Source organism: Lepisosteus oculatus, chromosome 14, assembly GCF_040954835.1.
Source record: "Lepisosteus oculatus isolate fLepOcu1 chromosome 14, fLepOcu1.hap2, whole genome shotgun sequence".
Taxonomy (NCBI): Eukaryota; Metazoa; Chordata; class Actinopteri; order Semionotiformes; family Lepisosteidae; genus Lepisosteus; species Lepisosteus oculatus.
In genome coordinates, this window is record NC_090709.1 from 21447169 (window position 1) to 21466247 (window position 19079).

A 19079-nucleotide genomic window follows, 5' to 3' on the forward strand; every position below is an offset into this window, starting at 1 on the left:
AAAGAGGCACTGGACTCTGTGCCCATGATGAAGACAGAGCCTGAGAGTGAGACACCTGGGCTCTTAGTATGTGATGATTTTACAGAGAATATTAATAATCTGGACACAATCAATATTACACAAGGCTGTAATGAACTGGGCTGCATCTCTATACAAGAGCACAGTGAAAAACTGGATGTTTTAAATCTTACAGAGCAGGACATGGAGCCCAAGTTGATTGACCCTGCAGAGCAGCAGACTGATGTACCTGGTGAAGAGAACAGTACTGAGTCACAGCACACTGAGAAGAGTCAGTACAGGGAGGAGCAACAGCAGCTCCTACAGGGCTTGATAATAATTAGGCCTTGTTCTGTTCAAGTGGAGAGACTGTCATTGCAGAGTCTCAAACAATCATATGATCCCTTAGTATCTGATGACTTTACACACAGGTTTAATAATCTGGTTACTGAGAAAATCGTTGAAAGTTTTAATGAACTGGAGAGTATGTCTGTTCTTGGGCAAAGAGAGGATCAACTGAATGAACTGGACGGTTTTAGCCTCAGAGAGCTGGAGAAGGAGCCCCAGATGATTCACAGTGCTGTGCAGCACACTGAGGGACATAATGATGAAAACAAATCTCAGTTTCATCACACAGAGCAAGGCCATTCCATGGAGCATTTGCAGAATAAGAGACCCCAGCACGATCAGGGGATGAAGAAGAATCACTCAAGGCCTTGCTCAGATGGAGTGGACAAACTGCCATTATGGCACAGGGAGAAGCAGCGTTTCTGTCAGTCTAGCATTTCAAAACCCTATCAGCACCTTCACACAGGAGAGAGACCGTTCAGCTGTAGTCAGTGTGGGAAGAGTTTTAGTCAGTCAAGCCACTTAAAAACCCACCAGCGCATTCACACAGGAGAGAGACCTTTCAGCTGTAGTCAGTGTGGGAAGAGTTTTAGTCACTCGCACCTCTTAAAACGACATCAGCACATTCACACAGGAGAGAGACCATTCAGCTGCAGTGAGTGTGGGAAGAGTTTTAGTCAGTCAAGTAACTTAATTACCCACCAGCGCATTCACACAGGAGAGAGACCGTTCAGCTGCAGTCAGTGTGGGAAGAGTTTTAGTAAGTCAAGTCACTTAAAAACCCACCAGCGCATTCACACAGGAGAGAGACCGTTCAGCTGCAATCAGTGTGGGAAGAGTTTTAGTAAGTCAAGTCACTTAAAAACCCACCAGCGCATTCACACAGGAGAGAGACCGTTCAGCTGCAATCAGTGTGGGAAGAGTTTTAGTCAGTCAAGTAGCTTAAAAACCCACCAGCGCATTCACACAGGAGAGAGACCGTTCAGCTGCAATCAGTGTGGGAAGAGTTTTAGTCTGAAAAGCCACTTACAGTCACACCAGCGCATTCACACAGGAGAGAGACCTTTCAGCTGTAGTCAATGTGGGAAGAGTTTTAGTCACTCAAGTAGCTTAATAGTCCACCAGCGCATTCACACAGGACAGAGACCGTTGTAGCTTGAGTTTGCTGCTCCTTTGCCAGTCTCTCTCTCCCTCGTCTCAAGTGGTGCTGGACACAGAGAGGCCATTCCATTTGGTTCACATTTAAGGTGTTTTTCTAGCTGATAGAGTGTTCTGATAAGGAACAATTCCCAAAGCTGAGACACATCAACCACCCTAATTAATGGTCATCTCTGGTGCCTCATTGTCTGGGAGATTCCAAGGGAGAGTCTCATCCCAAGTGGTTTACACCCAAGGATGAGTGCATGGTTACTCATCCTCACACTGGGCACCAATAAATGTAGGCATCCTCTCACGAGGCACCAATAAATGTAGGGGTTTGTGCATTTACTGGGCCAATTGTTAATTGTTGCAGTAAGTCACAAAATGATTCTCGAATGCCCATGGAGCTTTCAACCAATGAGCGACCATAGTACCTCCAGGTAAAACTCCAGCTCCTCCTGGACATCCTCAGACTCAGCTCAGACAGTCACGTAAACGCCAATGTGTCCGAGTGTCAGGACTTTTCCTTGTTCTAAGAGTCAAGAACGGAGGTTGCCCGCCCATAACCAAAGGATCCACCCGAGGTTAGCCCAGCAGCAAGCCTCGTGAACCCACCGCGAACGCTCACCTGATCAACGAGTGAACTACGGTCGGAGCTGTGGACAGCTGAATATCAGTATTCAGGACTAGCGCTACATCAGGAACGAACCGGTCTTCTTCCTGTCTAAAGAGTGCGACTTGCTCGGATCTGTAGTCACTTTTCTGTGTGCAATCTCTCCTTTGTTTCAGCCAACACTAACTAGCCGGTCTTCAGAGAGCATCAGCAGCGCACAGCAGCAGAAATCTCTCTTCTTCTTCTTCTCTCAAGTCGAACCAGCACTGCCTGGCACCGGCTGAGCCAGAGAGGGCCAGAGAGCACCGATTGGACGCAGCAACAGCCTGCTACTGCTTCTTTGCGTCTGCGGGAGATCTGAACCCCCACAGAGCAGACGAGTATTCAACATTCTGCATTACAGCTCGAGAATTCAATTGTTACCTCAACCTGAGTTGATATCAATTTAATTCCTATGAGTCATGTACTTGCTTTTGAGTATCTAATGTACAAGTTGTAACAAAGTTCATTTACAAAACGGTCTAAATGAATGATATATGGAATGTATGTCCATCTTGGTTTGTAACTCTTTGTGATTGAATACATACCTTTTGTATTCTGCTAACCCTCACTATAAGATCTATGCACATTTTATGTAATAATAAATGTACTCTCGTGTATTAGTATCCATGTGTATGTGCGTTGCTGAGTTATCCTGCTGGGTCGGTCTTCTAATAACCATCAAAGAATCATTTTGTGACTTACTGCTACAATTAATAATTGTCCTGGTAAATGCACAAGACACCTACATTTATTGGTGCCTCGTGAGAGGATGCCTTTTAAGTTCCTCCAGTCAGGACAGTAGGCTCTACTGTACACAGAGAGGGGTGGGGGTGTGGATTAAGCCGATACCCTGGCTTCTCTCCAGACACAGCTGTGTGAGCTCCTCCAGTAAGGACAGGAACCTCTTCTGTACACAGAGAGGGGTGGGAGGGGGAAACAAGCCGATACCCTGGCTTCTCTCCAGGCACAGCTGGGTGAGCTCCTCAAGTCAGGACAGGAGGCTCTGCTGTACACAGAGGGGGGTGGTAGGAGGGAACAAGCTGATACCCTGGCTTCTTTCCAGACGCAGCTGGATGGGCTCCTCTATTCAGGACAGGAGGCTCTACTGTACACAGAGAAGTACCGGGGTGTGGATCAAGCTGGTACTTTGGCATCTCTTCAGACACAGCTGGATGAGGTCCTCCAGTCAGGACAGGAGGTTCTACTGTAAACAGAGAGGGGCGGGAGAAGGGAACAAGCTGATACCTGTTTGTCCTTATCCAGTGCAGGACAAGCCAACACAAGGGAGCACATTTGTGAACATCCAGCCACGCATTGATTTCGAAAGAAGCTCCTTTCCAAAGAATTGCAAATGAACGATCCCGCTCAGGGGACACGGAACCCCCGCCAAACAGCTTCAAGTAGCGTGTCAGGTGCCATTGCTTTAGCTTATGGCCACACCACCCTGAACATGCCTGATCTTAGAAGCTAAGCAGGGTCAGGTCTGATTAGTACTTGGATGGGAGACCACCTGGGAATACCAGGTGCTGTAAGCTCTTGCTCTCTCAGCCAGCAGAGGTCGCCATTGGTGCCGTAGGCTTTGGGAGGAAACCCTGAAGTATGGACATTTAACACTTACAAGAAAAGTGATCTATAGCCTCATTTTTGAGATGTTTTGTGTGTGACTCATACATATAAAAAAAAAGTTTGTAAAACGAATATCGAAGCTGCCTCTAAATCTGCAAATGAAGATCAGTCAATAAACCACTTGTTTATGTATAACTATACATATATTCACTTATTACTGATTTCATTAATTGAGCACGGATGCAATAGAGGTACAGCCATTCACTGTTTGACATGTCTGTACTGGTACAGAACCTAGCAATCAGAAAACGGGTGAAACTGTCTTTAGAATTAGCATACAGTACCGAGGCCCCCCATGACCAAATAAAGGCTAATCTCGATAATCATCCTAAATAATGCAAACTACAGCAAAAAGACTCACTTTGAAAAGGGAATGAATGTCCGGAAGGAGTAGTGTAACCAGCTTGAATTGCTTCTCTGGACCTATAAGTAAAAGAAACAGAGAACTAGTAGCGTCATCGATTCCTTTCAAACTGGGACCCTTTAGCAAGCACATGATTCGTGGTGTCGTAAATCTTCTGTATCTGATGTTGGACCAAGCACATCAGGGGAGAGTGCGAACGCAGTCCCCCACAACCACAAGCATCTTGAGATACTGTCCTATGCCCTCTATTTCCCACAGATTTTCTGCTTTCGTGCAAACACGTCAGGAGGAAGTTTGTCAGGAGAGATGCCGTATATAACGAAAGCAGCGGTCAGGGAAAATTGGGGCGAGAGAACTTGCAACCAGTGTTCAAACTGGGCCCAGAAGGTCTTAGCAAAAAAGCAGGACCACAGGAGATGGGTCACAGTCTCCTCCTCACCGCAGCCCACCCAAACGCAGCGAGGGCTGGGGGTGAGGCCCTACGGTACAAGAAAGTTCGCACCGGTAAGCACTGGTGGATGACATTTCAGGCTACGTCTCTGTGAATGTTGCACAGAAACTTAGAGAAGTGTTTCCACACCTTCCTTGTTTGGGCTGATGTTAAAATGCTCACATGGGTCTGCCTATTCTTCTGGGGTGCAATGAAATCTTCCAGTTTTTGGACGCTGACATCTCGGAGGGGAATATGGCCAATTGGGTGAGATCTTACAAAACTTTTAACTGTCCCATAAATTGCAGGGCATGTGTCAGAGAGTGTGACATCCAGCTTGGGTCTGACACCCCACACTCTGAACACCTCCCTACCTACCCAGAGCCTGGCAAAATAAGTCCAGGTACTCTCCAGGCGCTGTTGCAAAGCCTCTCAGCACAGAGGCCAGGAAAATGCACAGCAGCTTCATAGCAATATCTGGGACTGACTTCCCCCCTGAGAGTAGCGGCCTGTACATTATTTCTCTTCTGAGTCTTTCCTGCTTCCCACCCCATAGAAATTGAAACATCAATCTCCTCAGCACCGCCGCAACACAGTGTGGGATTGGGAAGGTAGGAGCCAGAAAATTCAAGACAGGCAAGAGCTCGGCTTTGATGACCAGCACCTTCCCTGTCATGGTGAGGTCTCGGTCCTTCCATTGCATCAGTTTTTTGTTTAAGATTGGCAATTTGTTCTGCCAATTTACTGTTCCCATCTCTTCTCCAAAATACACCTTAATTCTGTTCTCTTGCAGGCTGAGATCATGTCCTTCTTTTGGCTCCCTCCAGTTCTGATAAAAAATCTCACTCTTAGATTTGTTAATTTTTGCAGAGGAAGCCAAAGAGAAACGATCACAGCACTGCAGAGCTCTGCTAATTGAGGCATTGTCAGAGAGGATCAGGGTGACGTCATCCATGTATAGAGATGTGTTTACCTCTCCTCCCCCACTTCCAGGCACTGGTATCCCATTAATGGCCTGATCCTGGCGCAAGGCACAGGCTAAGGGCTCCATAGCCAAAACGAATAACAAGGGGGATAATGGGCAGCCCTGCCTCACCCCTGAACAGACTTCAAAGGGGCGTGATCTATTGCCATTAACCATTACTCTGCTGTTGCTAACTGTGTACAGCAGGTTAATCCACTTTCTCATGATGGGGCCAAACTTCATGTGCTCAAGTACCGATATTAAGTACTGCCGGTTTAGGCGGTCAAAGGCCTTTTCTAGGTCTACACCTAAAATGCACAGAGGGAGGGAGCGATCCTCTGAGTACAGACAGACATCCCTCAACAAGACCAGGTTGTCGCTCATCAGGCGTCCTGCTATCCCACAAGTCTGTTCTTTCCCTACCAGTGAGGCCACTACATTTTGTAGGTGCAGGAAAAGGGCTTTGGACAGGATCTTAGTGTCCACGCCTAACAGGCTGAGGGGTCTCCAGTTCTTTATGTCATTCTTTGCTCCTTTCTTAAACAAGAGAGAGATAGTGCCTTCTCTTAAGGAGTCAGGCAGCAATTCTGTCTTATAGCTTTCCTCGAATAGGAGCAGTAGCGGATCCTGAAGCAGATCCCAAAAGGTGCAATAAAATTCTTTAGGGAGCCCGTCAGCACCCGGAGTTTTTCCCTTCTGTAAGCTCTCCATAGCCTGTCTCAGCTCTTCTACTGTCAAAACCCTCTCAAGTACTTCCCTATCTTCTTCACTCAAAACGTTTTCTAGCTTTGAGGTAAAAAAATGAATTTCTTCATCCTTTACCTCTGTAGTGCTGTACAGTCTTGAGTAGAAGGCCTCGGTGCAGGAGAGGATAGCACTCGGCTCTGTTCTCTCTCGTCCCTCCTCATCAACTACACTTTCCATGACAGACTTGGAGCCTACCACTTTCCTGAAAAAGAAGCGAGTACACTTCTCATTTTCTTCCAAGAACTGCACTCTGCTTCTTAACAGCACTCCTCGACTACTTTCTTCGGCTATGCTCCGGATGTCCTTTTTTAAAAGGGTGATATCCTCAAGCACATCGAAGCCACTGTGCAGCATCGTGTAGAGACGCTGCAGCTGCCTGTTTCCTGGCTAGCACTCCTCTCCGTCTGGCAGCAGGCTTCCTTCCCTCAGCCATGAAAAAGGCCCTTGTCTTCACCTTCACCTCCTCCCACCACTCTCCTACTGACCCATACAGAAACTGCAAGGACAGCCACTTTGATGGTTTCTCCTTGTAGCGGGATACTACCCCCTCGTTCTCTAGCAGCTTTGTGTTGAGTTTCCAGAGGCCTGGGCCAAAGACAGTCCCGCCCTGGAGTTCCACTCTACACCCTAAAGCCTGATGATCTGAGAAGAAGACAGGCTGAAGAGTGACCCCAACAACTTTCACTCTCTCCGAGACAAAGCAATAGTCAATTCTGGAACTGATATTCCTCCCTGACCATGTATATCCTGCTGTTGTGGGATATATAGATCTATATGTGTCAGAGAGTTTAAAGTCTAGAACTAAGTTTTGCAGGGCCAGTGAGCTGGAATCCAATTTTATCGGAAAGCTAGACTGCCTATCTGTGTGCTCTAAGATACAATTAAAATCCCCTCCCACTATCACGTCTGTGCTACATAACAATAGGGGAGAGAGTGCCTTGAGTAGCTCCACCCTTCCTCCCACGTCAGTAGGACAATACACATTGATTAGATGCAGGTTAATGGTCCCCCATTCAACATCCACACACAGCAACCTGCCATCTATGACCCTCTGAATACTTTTCAATTTGAATGCCCATCCTTTGAAAAGAATGGCCATGCCAGAGGCTCTGTTGTTATTGTCCCCTGTCCAAACAGAAGGCCCTTTATCCCACCTATCTTCAAAGCTTTTGAACCTCTCTTGATAGGCTAATGCACACTCCTGCAACATGAACACATCCCCCTCTCTCTGCTGGAGGTAATCAAAGACAGACTGGCATTTAACTCTGTCATTGATACCTCTGGTGTTAAGAGAAATTATGTTTAGAGCCATATTACATAAGAAGGTGGAACCAGTCTTTACAAAACACATTTCTCTTCTGTCTCACCTGTTACCTTCTCTTTTTCTTTTTCTTCTTACCAATTTCCTGCCAGCCATCCTCTGAATGAGCCTTCATCAGGGCGGCAGCAGTAAAAGCGTTCACGGAGTCCATTTCAAGGAAGGGGGTAGAGGGAGGGGTGGAGGGGTTCCAGCTGTCCCCATCGCCATGCTCTCCTTCCTCCTCGCTCGGGGAGAAAACAGAGTCATTTTTCCTTTTCCTCAAGTCCAGCTCCTGGGAGCACTGAGGGGAAAGGGGTGCAGCCGATGCACCAGTCTCCTCTTCCCCCTCACCCACCAGCTGTTGCAGATCCTCCGTGATGGACTGGATGGAGGAGAGGAGGGCATCTGTAGCACTTGCAGAGTCTGAGAATAGCAGCTCTGCTGAATCCTGGGTATCCTCGCTGGACCCGCTCCACCGGGGGGCCCCACACTGGCCCTCGTTCTGAGGAGCAGGAGTGGGGGAGGGGTCCTCGCTGTTCTCGGGGGTTTTCAAACCCTCGTTCTTGTCTGGTGCAGTCTGCGGTTGTAGGGGCGTAGTGCTTTTCTCTTCCACCGGCCCTGGAGCCACAGCAGGACTGATCCTGGCTGGAGGCTGAAAGCCTTTGTCCAACAAGGGTTCTTTGTTTGACTTGTTGTTTGCTTTGGCTTTTCGGGCCGGTTTGGCTGAAACAAGCACTGCCTCATCCTTTCTCATTTTGAGTTTATTGGCGTAGGCGTGAGGGCAGTTCTTAAAAACGTGTCCTTCCGAGCCACATAAATTGCACTTTGGCAGCATTGAACTGTCAGAGGCTAAATGTCCCTGTTTGCCACAGGTCTTGCAGCATTTCACAGTGCAGGACGATGCCAGGAGTCCCACAGCACCACAGCGCCGACACACCTTTGGTTGTCCCACATAAAAAACATAGCCATTGCAGGCGCCCAGCCGGATTGTAGAGGGCAGGTGCCTTAAGCCTCCATTTACATTGTCCGGTAGCAAGCGAACCTCGAATTTCCTTGCTCCTGTTTTTATACCGTCAACATCTCTAACCTCAGTTCCATGGTGGACGGTGCAGTACTGGTTAAGCCAGGTGTGAATGTCCTCCGTCTTTGCCAGTTCCGAGAACATAATAACATGCACCGTTTTCCTCTCTCTCTGTGTCAGAGGCTGCAAGTTGATCTTCTCAAGGGCAGGAACTTTCCCTCTTTTTACCTCAAACACATCCACACATTGTTCAAACAGAGAATAGGTAGCAAAAACAATCTCAAATGCTTTCTGACCTGGGAGAGCGAAGATGAAATCCAAGTGCCGAGGTTCCTTCTGCAACACTTTTCTGCTGAACTGCATACGGTCCATGAAGAGGTCATCCAAAAGCTCAAAACGCACAGCATTCTTGCGGGATCCAAAGGTTGCCATTTCGAAAACTGAAAAACAAACACTGCTTCCACAAAACAAGAAAACAATCCAACTACTCCACCTACAGGCTGATCAAGGTACCACCCCTGCCAGGTAAGTATGAGCTGTACAAGCCCCTGCAAGCGGCCCGCACCCACAGCACAAAGCGCGCAGCCTACGCCTGCTCCTCCCCCCGCACACCACCGCCTCCTGCTGGGCCCACTCTTTCGCACACTCACACGCCACACTAACACTCAAAAGGGTGGGCAAAATGAGAAAACGAGCGCGCCGTTTCCTACACATCTGCAGACCTCCTTGAATGTCTGGCGCTGGGCATGCCCCGCTCTCCTCCACCTTATCTTATCACGTGTGACCACCGACAATGGCCACAATGCCGGGGAATGGCACCTGTAAAGTGTTAATTGGGGCACAGGAACAGCCCGTCTCGTCTCGGGGGCCGGCTTCAAAGACAATACAGCAAACACAGCGGGGCGGGGGAATTCAGGTACATTCAGCTCCGGCGGGAATGAGTCATTTGTTGGTCTTTTCAAGTGCTGGGAGCCGAGTAATCCTTCGCTTGTATCGTTTCTCCCCGGTGACTAGATCACTAGATCTGACTGGGACCAGTAGGGAGCGCTCACCCTGCGGTCTGTGTGGCTTTCTTATGCCCCAGCATCCTGATGGCGACACTCTGCTGCACAAACAGGCGCCGTCCTTCGGGGGAGGCATAAAACCGAGGTTCTGACCCTCCTTGGCCATTAAGAAATCCGAGGGCGTCTCTCAAAAAGAGACTCCGGGGGTGTCTCTCTGGTGTTAGTGTTCCCCTTTACCAATCAGTCGGGGTCTCCTCCTAATCCCCGTCTCATATGTAACAATCAATGACGAGGCCCCCCTGTCCCGCGATATTGTATTTGTCTCCTGGCCGCTGGCTGGCGCCGTGAGATTTAGTACTCGCGCAAGAGACCGGGGGCAGAGCGCGAACGCGGTTCCCCGCCCCCCACAAAGTGTGCGCTCCAGGTTCCCTCTCGAGGCTCTGCAACACAGCGGAAAGGCAGCGAGAAGGAGCCTCTTGCTCTGACGCCGCAAGGCCACAAGAGGGCGGAGGCGCCGCGCGCCCGGCCGATGTGTTGGACTGGTGCGCTTTATGTGCTGAAATAAACATGCGACAGCCCAGAAATGTTTTCAGAGTGCTGTGCACTGGAGGTTTTTGTCTTGTGAAGACTTGCCTTGTGCTCCTCCGTGCAGTTTGTTTGTTCTCCTCCAGTACGGGACAAGCCAACACAAGGGAGCACATTCGCCAACATCCAGGTACGCAATGCGATTTGGAAAGAGGCTCCTTTCCAAAGAGTTGCACACGAACGATCCTTCAGTCCCGCTCGGGGGGCACAGAGCCCCAGCCACACACAGCTTCAAGTAGCGAGTTAGGCGCCAAGGCTTTTGCTTGCGGCCACACCACCCTGAATGTGCCCAATCTCTTCTGATCTTGGAAGCTAAGCAGGGTTGGGCCTGAATAGTACTTGGATGGGAGACTTCCTGGGAATACCAGGTGCTGCAAGCTTTTGCTCTCTCGGCCAGCAGGGGTCGCCGTTGGTGCCGTAGGATTTGGGAAGAAAACCTGGAGGATGGAAAGGTGATCTATAGCCTCATCTCTAGAGATGTTTTGTTGCTATGGCATGTGTGTGACCCATATAAAAAAAAAACCCGTTTGTAAAACGAATATCGAAGCTGCCTCTAAATCTGCAAATGAAGAAGAGTCGATAAACCACTTGTTTATCGTATAACTATACATATATTCATTTATTACTGATTTCATTCATTGAGCACAGATACAATAGAGGTACAGCAATTCACTGTTTGACATGTCTGCACTGGTACAGAACCTAGCAATCAGAAAAGGGGTGAAACTGTCTTTAGAATTAGCATACAGTACCGAGGCCCCCATGACCAAATAAATTGGCCTTAATAATGCAGACTTCAGCAAAACGACTGACTTTGAAAAGGGAATGAATGTCCGGAAGGAGTAGTGTAACCAGCTTGAAATGCTTCTCCGGACCTCTAACTAAAAGAAACTGGGAACCAGCAGTGGCTTTCGAACTGGGATCCTATCGCAGCACGTGGTGTCATAACTCTTCCGTATCCGATATTGGACCAAGCACATCAGGGGAGAGCGCGAACGCAGTCCCCCACTACCAGAAATTATGCAGTCGAGATTCCCACATTTGGGGAATTCGCAGGGGTCAGCACAGCCGGAGTGCAATGGCCGAGCCTCGCCCTGGGTGAATCGATTTTTTAAGAACTTTATTTTCTTTTCACAAAAAAATACAGGACATCACAAATTAGAAAGCTTTACATTAATATACATACTTAAAACAGTATATATGATCACATCTCATTACATTTTGACACGGTACCAGTTACATAGCAACAATTTCTTTTTTTCTGGTGTAAATCACATTCTTTACTTAAACATGATAATGTTTTTCACAGTTTCTTGAGATTTTGACCTATGCTCTCTATTTCCCACAGATTTTCTGCTTCCTCCCTCCTTTCTCTCCACAGATCTCTGAGGTAATAGTTCTCTTGGGTGATGAACAGGGCCAGGCTACCTGCTGCCTTGACTGGGACCTCGATGCCTTTGAACAGCCCCATGTTCCTCACTCTCCACAGGGCGTCTTTCCCACTGTTCACCATGGCCCAGATCCTGTCAAACAAGTCAGGAGGAAGTTTGACAGGAGAGATGCCGTTGTAGCGGCAATGCTTGTTAATAAGACAGAATTAAGCGGTGGTATGCTGTCCTAAATGAGGCCCCATCTCACCTTCCATCTCTGTGGTGCAGCCACAGAGAAAGTATTCATGCAGGCTGATTTAAGATGTTTTCTTTTGATAAGGGACAGCTCCCAGATGGGGATGCACTTAGCTAAGCCTGGCTATCATGATCAATGGTCATCCATTGGCGCCTATCTGTCTAGGGAGTGCCAAATGGACATCTGGACTGCATTCCAAAGTGTTAAGAGTAAGTGACTCATATCTCACGCAGGGCGTGGTAATACCACGTGGGTCTCCAATGCCCGCCAAATTCTCAACCAATCAGCACACACCTGTGTCTTGGTCAAAAAGTGAGCGCAAGCTCAGATCGGGGCTCTCCTTGGCCATTGTCGCACATCCTCAGAGACAATCATGTGACAACTGCTGTTGTCTGCAAAGGGACTTGAACTTTGTTATAAGCGCAAGGCCGAGGATCCCGTACGTACTCAGAATTCAGAAAGCTTTTAAGCGCAGGAGGCGCCCTATCCCCGCTCGCTCGCTCACTCCCCTGTTCACACGTGCAGTGCGGCTTGTCCGTCTGTTTATTTGTCAGCTTTGGCGAGACACGGGTGCTTGTGTATTAGCGTGAGCGTTTTTTATTCTGATCAGGAACAGTTCTACAAGTCCGCAAAGGATCGAGGAAAGGTTTATCGCCAGCTGAAAAGAGACACAGCGCTTCGGCTGTGGAGACTTGTTCGGCTGGCGTTCGGAGAGTCGCGTTTTTCAGAATTGTATTGAGATCGTTTTCCACAGAGCTCAGATGTCAAAGCACAGCAGCAGCTCTCCACAGCGATCCTCTATAGCGCCCTTTCTCCCGCAGCTCCGTCCTCATTGGAAGGAAGCAAGAGTGAAAGGCTGAAGTGAAATAGAGCGGGGACGAAGGCAGTGAAGAGAGAGAACGTGGGAAGAAGAGAAAAACGCAAGGGAAAAAAAGCAGCGTCGAAAAAGAGGTGACGGAGCTGTCCTCTCAATAAGAAGGGTGCCAGCGAGCCTTGCTCTCGCTTACGGCCACACCCCCTTGAGCACGCCTGATCTCATCTGATCTCGGAAGCTAAACAGGGATGGGCCTGGTTAGTACTTGGATGGGAGACCGCCTGGGAATACCAGGTGCTGTAAGCTTCTAAGCGCAGGAGGCGCCCTATCCCCGCTCCCTCGCTCATTCCCCTGTTCACACGTGCAGTGCGGCTTGTCCGTCTGTTTATTTGTCAGCTTTGGCGAGAGACGGGTGCTTGTGTATTAGCGTGAGCGTTTTTTATTCTGATCAGGAACAGTTTTACAAGTCCGCAAAGGATCGAGGAAAGGTTTATCGCCAGCTGAAAAGAGACACAGCGCTTCGGCTGTGGAGACTTGTTCGGCTGGCGTTCGGAGAGTCGCGTTTTTCAGAATTGTATTGAGATCGTTTTCCACAGAGCTCAGATGTCAAAGCACAGCAGCAGCTCTCCACAGCGATCCTCTATAGCGCCCTTTCTCCCGCAGCTCCGTCCTCATTGGAAGGAAGCAAAAGTGAAAGGCTGAAGTGAAATAGAGCGGGGACGAAGGCAGTGAAGAGAGAGAACGTGGGAAGAAGAGAAAAACGCAAGGGAAAAAAAGCAGCATCATAAAAGAGGTGACGGAGCTGTCCTCTCAATAAGAAGGGTGCCAGCGAGCCTTGCTCTCGCTTACGGCCACACCCCCTTCAGCACACCTGATCTCATCTGATCTCGGAAGCTAAACAGGGATGGGCCTGGTTAGTACTTGGATGGGAGACCGCCTGGGAATACCAGGTGCTGTAAGCTTTTAAGAGCAGGAGGCGCCCTATCCCCGCTCGTTCGCTCATTCCCCTGTTCACACGTGCAGTGCGGCTTGTCCGTCTGTTTATTTGTCAGCTTTGGCGAGACACGGGTGCTTGTGTATTAGCGTGAGCGTTTTTTATTCTGATCAGGAACAGTTTTACAAGTCCGCAAAGGATCGAGGAAAGGTTTATCGCCAGCTGAAAAGAGACACAGCGCTTCGGCTGTGGAGACTTGTTCGGCTGGCGTTCGGAGAGTCGCGTTTTTCAGAATTGTATTGAGATCGTTTTCCACAGAGCTCAGATGTCAAAGCATAGCAGCAGCTCTCCACAGCGATCCTCTATAGTTCCCTTTCTCCCGCAGCTCCGTCCTCATTGGAAGGAAGCAAGAGTGAAAGGCTGAAGTGAAATAGAGCGAGGACGAAGGCAGTGAAGAGAGAGAACGTGGGAAGAAGAGAAAAACGCAAGGGAAAAAAAGCAGCGTCGTAAAAGAGGTGACGGAGCTGTCCTCTCAATAAGAAGGGTGCCAGCGAGCCTTGCTCTCGCTTACGGCCACACCCCCTTGAGCACGCCTGATCTCATCTGATCTCGGAAGCTAAACAGGGATGGGCCTGGTTAGTACTTGGATGGGAGACCGCCTGGGAATACCAGGTGCTGTAAGCTTTTAAGCGCAGGAGGCGCCCTATCCCCGCTCCCTCGCTCATTCCCCTGTTCACAGGTGCAGTGCGGCTTGTCCGTCTGTTTTTTTGTCAGCTTTGGCGAGACACGGGTGCTTGTGTATTAGCGTGAGCGTTTTTTATTCTGATCAGGAACAGTTTTACAAGTCCGCAAAGGATCGAGGAAAGGTTTATCGCCAGCCGAAAAGAGACACAGCGCTTCGTCTGCGGAGACTTGTTCGGCTGGCGTTCGGAGAGTCGCGTTTTTCAGAATTGTATTGAGATCGTTTTCCACAGAGCTCAGATGTCAAAGCACAGCAGCAGCTCTCCACAGCGAACCTCTATAGCGCCCTTTCTCCCGCTGCTCCTTCCTCATTGGAAGGAAGCAAGAGTGAAAGGCTGAAGTGAAATAGAGCGGGGACGAAGGCAGTGAAGAGAGAGAACGTGGGAAGAAGAGAAAAACGCAAGGGAAAAAAAGCAGCGTCGTAAAAGAGGTGACGGAGCTGTCCTCTCAATAAGAAGGGTGCCAGCGAGCTTTGCTCTCGCTTACGGCCACACCCCCTTGAGCACGCCTGACCTCGTCTGATCTCTGAAGCTAAACAGGGATGGGCCTGGTTAGTACTTGGATGGGAGACCGCCTGGGAATACCAGGTGCTGTAAGCTTTTAAGCGCAGGAGGCGCCCTATCCCCGCTCGCTCGCTCATTCCCCTGTTCACACGTGCAGTGCGGCTTGTCCGTCTGTTTATTTGTCAGCTTTGGCGAGACACGGGTGCTTGTGTATTAGCGTGAGCGTCTTTTATTCTGATCAGGAACAGTTTTACAAGTCCGCAAAGGATCGAGGAAAGGTTTATCGCCAGCTGAAAAGAGACACAGCGCTTCGGCTGTGGAGACTTGTTCGGCTGGTGTTCGGAGAGTCGCGTTTTTCAGAATTGTATTGAGATCGTTTTCCACAGAGCTCAGATGTCAAAGCACAGCAGCAGCTCTCCACAGCGATCCTCTATAGCGCCCTTTCTCCCGCTGCTCCGTCCTCATTGGAAGGAAGCAAGAGTGAAAGGCTGAAGTGAAATAGAGCGGGGACGAAGGCAGTGAAGAGAGAGAACGTGGGAAGAAGAGAAAAACGCAAGGGAAAAAAAGCAGCGTCGTAAAAGAGGTGACGGAGCTGTCCTCTCAATAAGAAGGGTGCCAGCGAGCCTTGCTCTCGCTTACGGCCACACCCCCTTGAGCACGCCTGATCTCGTCTGATCTTGGAAGCTAAACAGGGATGGGCCTGGTTAGTACTTGGATGGGAGACCGCCTGGGAATACCAGGTGCTGTAAGCTTTTAAGCGCAGGAGACGCCCTATCCCCGCTCGCTCGCTCATTCCCCTGTTCACACGTGCAGTGCGGCTTGTCCGTCTGTTTATTTGTCAGCTTTGGCGAGACACGGGTGCTTGTGTATTAGCGTGAGCGTTTTTTATTCTGATCAGGAACAGTTTTACAAGTCCGCAAAGGATCGAGGAAAGGTTTATCGCCAGCTGAAAAGAGACACAGCGCTTCGGCTGTGGAGACTTTATTAATAAGGCCCCTCAGTAGTTGAGATCTCTGTTATACCCATCTAGAAACATGCAATCAGCATGTTATTGCTGAAGCAATAGTCACAACATTATTCCACACCTGGGTGAGATGCGGGTTATGATGACAGTCATGCTTTCTACACCTTATACTGAGCTCAGAAATGGACCAAGCGGACATCTCACGAGCAGATCCCTCCGCGTATAAGAAAGGCAACTTGTCTCAGCAAAAATACCACGGATTCACATCCAAAATATGATAAAAAGGCAAAAACCCCACACTTGGAATGCAAACGTACCCTAAAAAGGAAACACGGTTTTAAAACGAACTTGATTTTCCCCTGGAGAAACCTTTTTATGGACACACATCGCATCTATTACACATGTAGAACTAAATATAAAGATAAAACTTAATATAAGAAGTCATGACATATCACACATGACGAAGTCTGGTCCAGAATAAACAGTTTACACTGACCCACCTTTATTTACCCTGGTCACTCACTTCTATTAACTGTTTAACTGGGTAACAAATTAATATTTGTTTCAATTTGGGATCTACACCTGGGAGCCCTGAAATGTTGGCCAGAGGGGAGAAGCTGATATTCAGACGTGAGAATATATTAAAAAAAAGGATCTGATGTTGTTTTTCACCTGTCTAATCAAAGCTTGTTCAAAAATTATCTGATTATAGGACACACGAGTTTATAATCATACTCATTCCACTTTTTAACCCCGTATATATGCACAATATGAAACGTATATACACTAAATCTCACGTGTGACTCCCATAATATACATTTCTTTACGAAAATTAGGAACACTTACTACAATTATCAACCCCCCCATGACGAGGCAATATTTCATACCTTTGTTTCTTTGTGGGTTCAAAGTTCTGTCCTGTCGTTTCACACGTAATGTTTTGGTAGTTATCTCAATGTTCCTTTGCAATTATCTCCAAGATCATCATCAACTTTTTGTAAAACGCTATGCACAACTGATATTTAAAGAAAGTCCTGTACCAAAACGTCTTCATAGGGAAAGACAACTTTTTTTTCCTTACGTTAGTCGCTACACGGTTACTCAAAAAATCCATTCACCGCCTTTAAAAAAAAGTTTCGTTTTTTATTGTGGTTCACTGACATTTCTGTCACAATTCTGAGGGACCCCAAATAAAATTCACTTGCCGGTATAAAGACGCCGGCGGGGATAAGACAGGTATCGAGCCACCTGCGTATCTAGCGGACGTTTAAAATAAAAAAAATGGCGTGTAATGTTGCGAAGGGCTACTGTTTTTTTTATAGTTTGTCGATTGTAAGGGACGTGGGCCGCGACAGAAATACTGGACGGGGTGGGAAAAGCTTGATTGATGGTTTGTTGTACCGCAACGGTCACAATTGACTCACCAGCAAAGATGGCGCCGAGGCCACATCGACTCCCTCCCGCCCTGCCTCGCACCGAAGCTCGAGCTGCGGAGCGCGACGCCAAACCGCCGGTCCACGGGCGCGGGCGCCGGACATAGACGTCATAAACCCTTCCGAGGCGCAGGAATTATAGATCACGGTAGTTTCTTCTGGACCCGGGTTAGGGACAGTGTGCCCTCCATGAGAGTCTTCTGAGGAAGCCAGTGTCTCATGGGTGTCCAGGCTTGGTACCATCTGTCCATCACAGGACACACAGACACACACACTCACTCACACACCCTGGACAGGACACCAGTCCATCACAGGACATACACACACCCTAGATAGGACACCAGTCCATCACAGGACACACACACACTCACACACCCTGGACAGGACACCAGTCCCTCACAGGACACACACACACAACCTGGATAGGACACCAGTCCCTCACAGGACACTCAGACACACACACTCACACAACCTGGACAGGAACCAGTCCATCACATGACAAACACACACACACTCACACACCCTGGACAGGACAGCACTCCATCACAGGACACACACACACCAGGGCCAGTTTTCCCAGAAGCCAATTAGCCCAAAAGCCTGTCTTTGGACCCGAAGAACACAGGGAGAACATGCAGACTCCACACAGACAGTCCCCACCCCCCCGGTCCAGACCCGAGCCCGGAGCCCCCCCGCGCTGAACCCCTCCGTACAGACGTCCGCACACAGCTCCGTTGTTCCCGATTCCCGAGGTGATCTGTTAAAAGAAGCCGGTGTGTTGCCTCCAGGTGACATTTCCTACTGGAGTCAGGACAGGAGGCTCTTCTGTACACAGAAGGGGGTGGGGGTGGGGAACAAGCCGCCCAGCCCTGTGGTTGAAGCCGATACCCCGGCTTCTCTCCAGACACAGCTGGGTGAGCTCCTCCAGTCAGTACAGGGGGCTCTACTGTACACAGAGGGTGGCGGGGGTGTGGAACAACTCCTTTGTTCGGGGCCTTGGGGCATTCTTGTTGTGAAAGGCGCTATATAAAAACTGAATTGAAATTGAATCTTACAGGTTTGGGTTTTTCGGAGATCTTGTCAGAGATCTTGTCTGACATGCCCGTTTCAAAAACGTAACGACACTCCTCACGTCCGAGCGCCGCCGGTCTGTGACGTAACGTATCCTTACACAACCATGACGGTTTCATCATGGACAGCACGAAAGCCCGAAAAGTGGTTGACGTTTTAATTTGGCAACGCCACGATGGATCCCATTTTTTTTTTTATTTTGGGGGCCAAAGAGGACAAAAAAGGAAACGTCTGGAGGTGGATCGATGGTCATCTCTGCGGTTGTTCTGATGTTCTGGAAAAAACAAAACAAAAAAAAAACGGCTCGCTTGCCCGGTCGTGTAGTGTTTCCACACCCCACGCAAATCAACTTCTCTTCGCCCCCTGGGGCTCGTCGCCCGCCGCACCCCTCTCACGTGATAGGGGCTTCCCCCGGCTGTGACGTACTTACCCCACCCCCTTCGGCCAACGTCATACCGAAGGTCGCGCTTCGGGCCGCGGCGATGTTGACGGACTGTCTTGTAGCGTGAGAAGGGTTTAAATTTCAACTTAAGGAGTTGGCCATCGTTATATTTCGCGAGGTATCATACGGGGGGAAAATGAACATTTATATTTATCAACCTACTAGTAATACTGGGTGGATGTCACGTTCCCCAAAGTTCAGTGCCTCTCTCTAATAAAGTAGAAACGCGACATTAAAAAAAAGAACTCCTATTCCCATTTGTTATGACCCCATCGTGTTTTTCCCGGTGTGCGCTTATCTTTCGGAGACTGTTTCTCTCTGGTGTTGTTTTGCTGTTGGAATAAATGCCGAGGTGACCCTTCTGTGTGGA

At 48.9% G+C, this 19079-nt stretch overlaps 7 non-coding genes and 1 pseudogene across 7 annotated transcripts; 7 read left to right on the forward strand and 1 right to left on the reverse strand.

Moving 5' to 3' along the window:
• The first annotated feature begins 3566 nt into the window (after positions 1–3566).
• On the forward strand, positions 3567–3675 carry LOC138219119 (5S ribosomal RNA; annotated as a pseudogene).
• Positions 3676–10442: 6767 nt separating this feature from the next.
• On the forward strand, positions 10443–10561 carry LOC138244914 (5S ribosomal RNA). The gene has a single exon (XR_011193529.1). It is a non-coding gene; the product is annotated as a 5S ribosomal RNA (ribosomal RNA).
• Positions 10562–11161: 600 nt separating this feature from the next.
• LOC138243540 (U1 spliceosomal RNA) lies at positions 11162–11326 on the reverse strand. The gene has a single exon (XR_011192195.1). It is a non-coding gene; the product is annotated as a U1 spliceosomal RNA (small nuclear RNA).
• Positions 11327–12808: 1482 nt separating this feature from the next.
• LOC138216607 (5S ribosomal RNA) lies at positions 12809–12927 on the forward strand. The gene has a single exon (XR_011180319.1). It is a non-coding gene; the product is annotated as a 5S ribosomal RNA (ribosomal RNA).
• Positions 12928–13464: 537 nt separating this feature from the next.
• On the forward strand, positions 13465–13583 carry LOC138244875 (5S ribosomal RNA). The gene has a single exon (XR_011193490.1). It is a non-coding gene; the product is annotated as a 5S ribosomal RNA (ribosomal RNA).
• Positions 13584–14120: 537 nt separating this feature from the next.
• On the forward strand, positions 14121–14239 carry LOC138216618 (5S ribosomal RNA). The gene has a single exon (XR_011180330.1). It is a non-coding gene; the product is annotated as a 5S ribosomal RNA (ribosomal RNA).
• Positions 14240–14776: 537 nt separating this feature from the next.
• On the forward strand, positions 14777–14895 carry LOC138217324 (5S ribosomal RNA). Its single transcript, XR_011181036.1, has one exon. It is a non-coding gene; the product is annotated as a 5S ribosomal RNA (ribosomal RNA).
• A 537-nt stretch (positions 14896–15432) lies between these two features.
• On the forward strand, positions 15433–15551 carry LOC138216616 (5S ribosomal RNA). The gene has a single exon (XR_011180328.1). It is a non-coding gene; the product is annotated as a 5S ribosomal RNA (ribosomal RNA).
• Positions 15552–19079: the final 3528 nt, after the last annotated feature.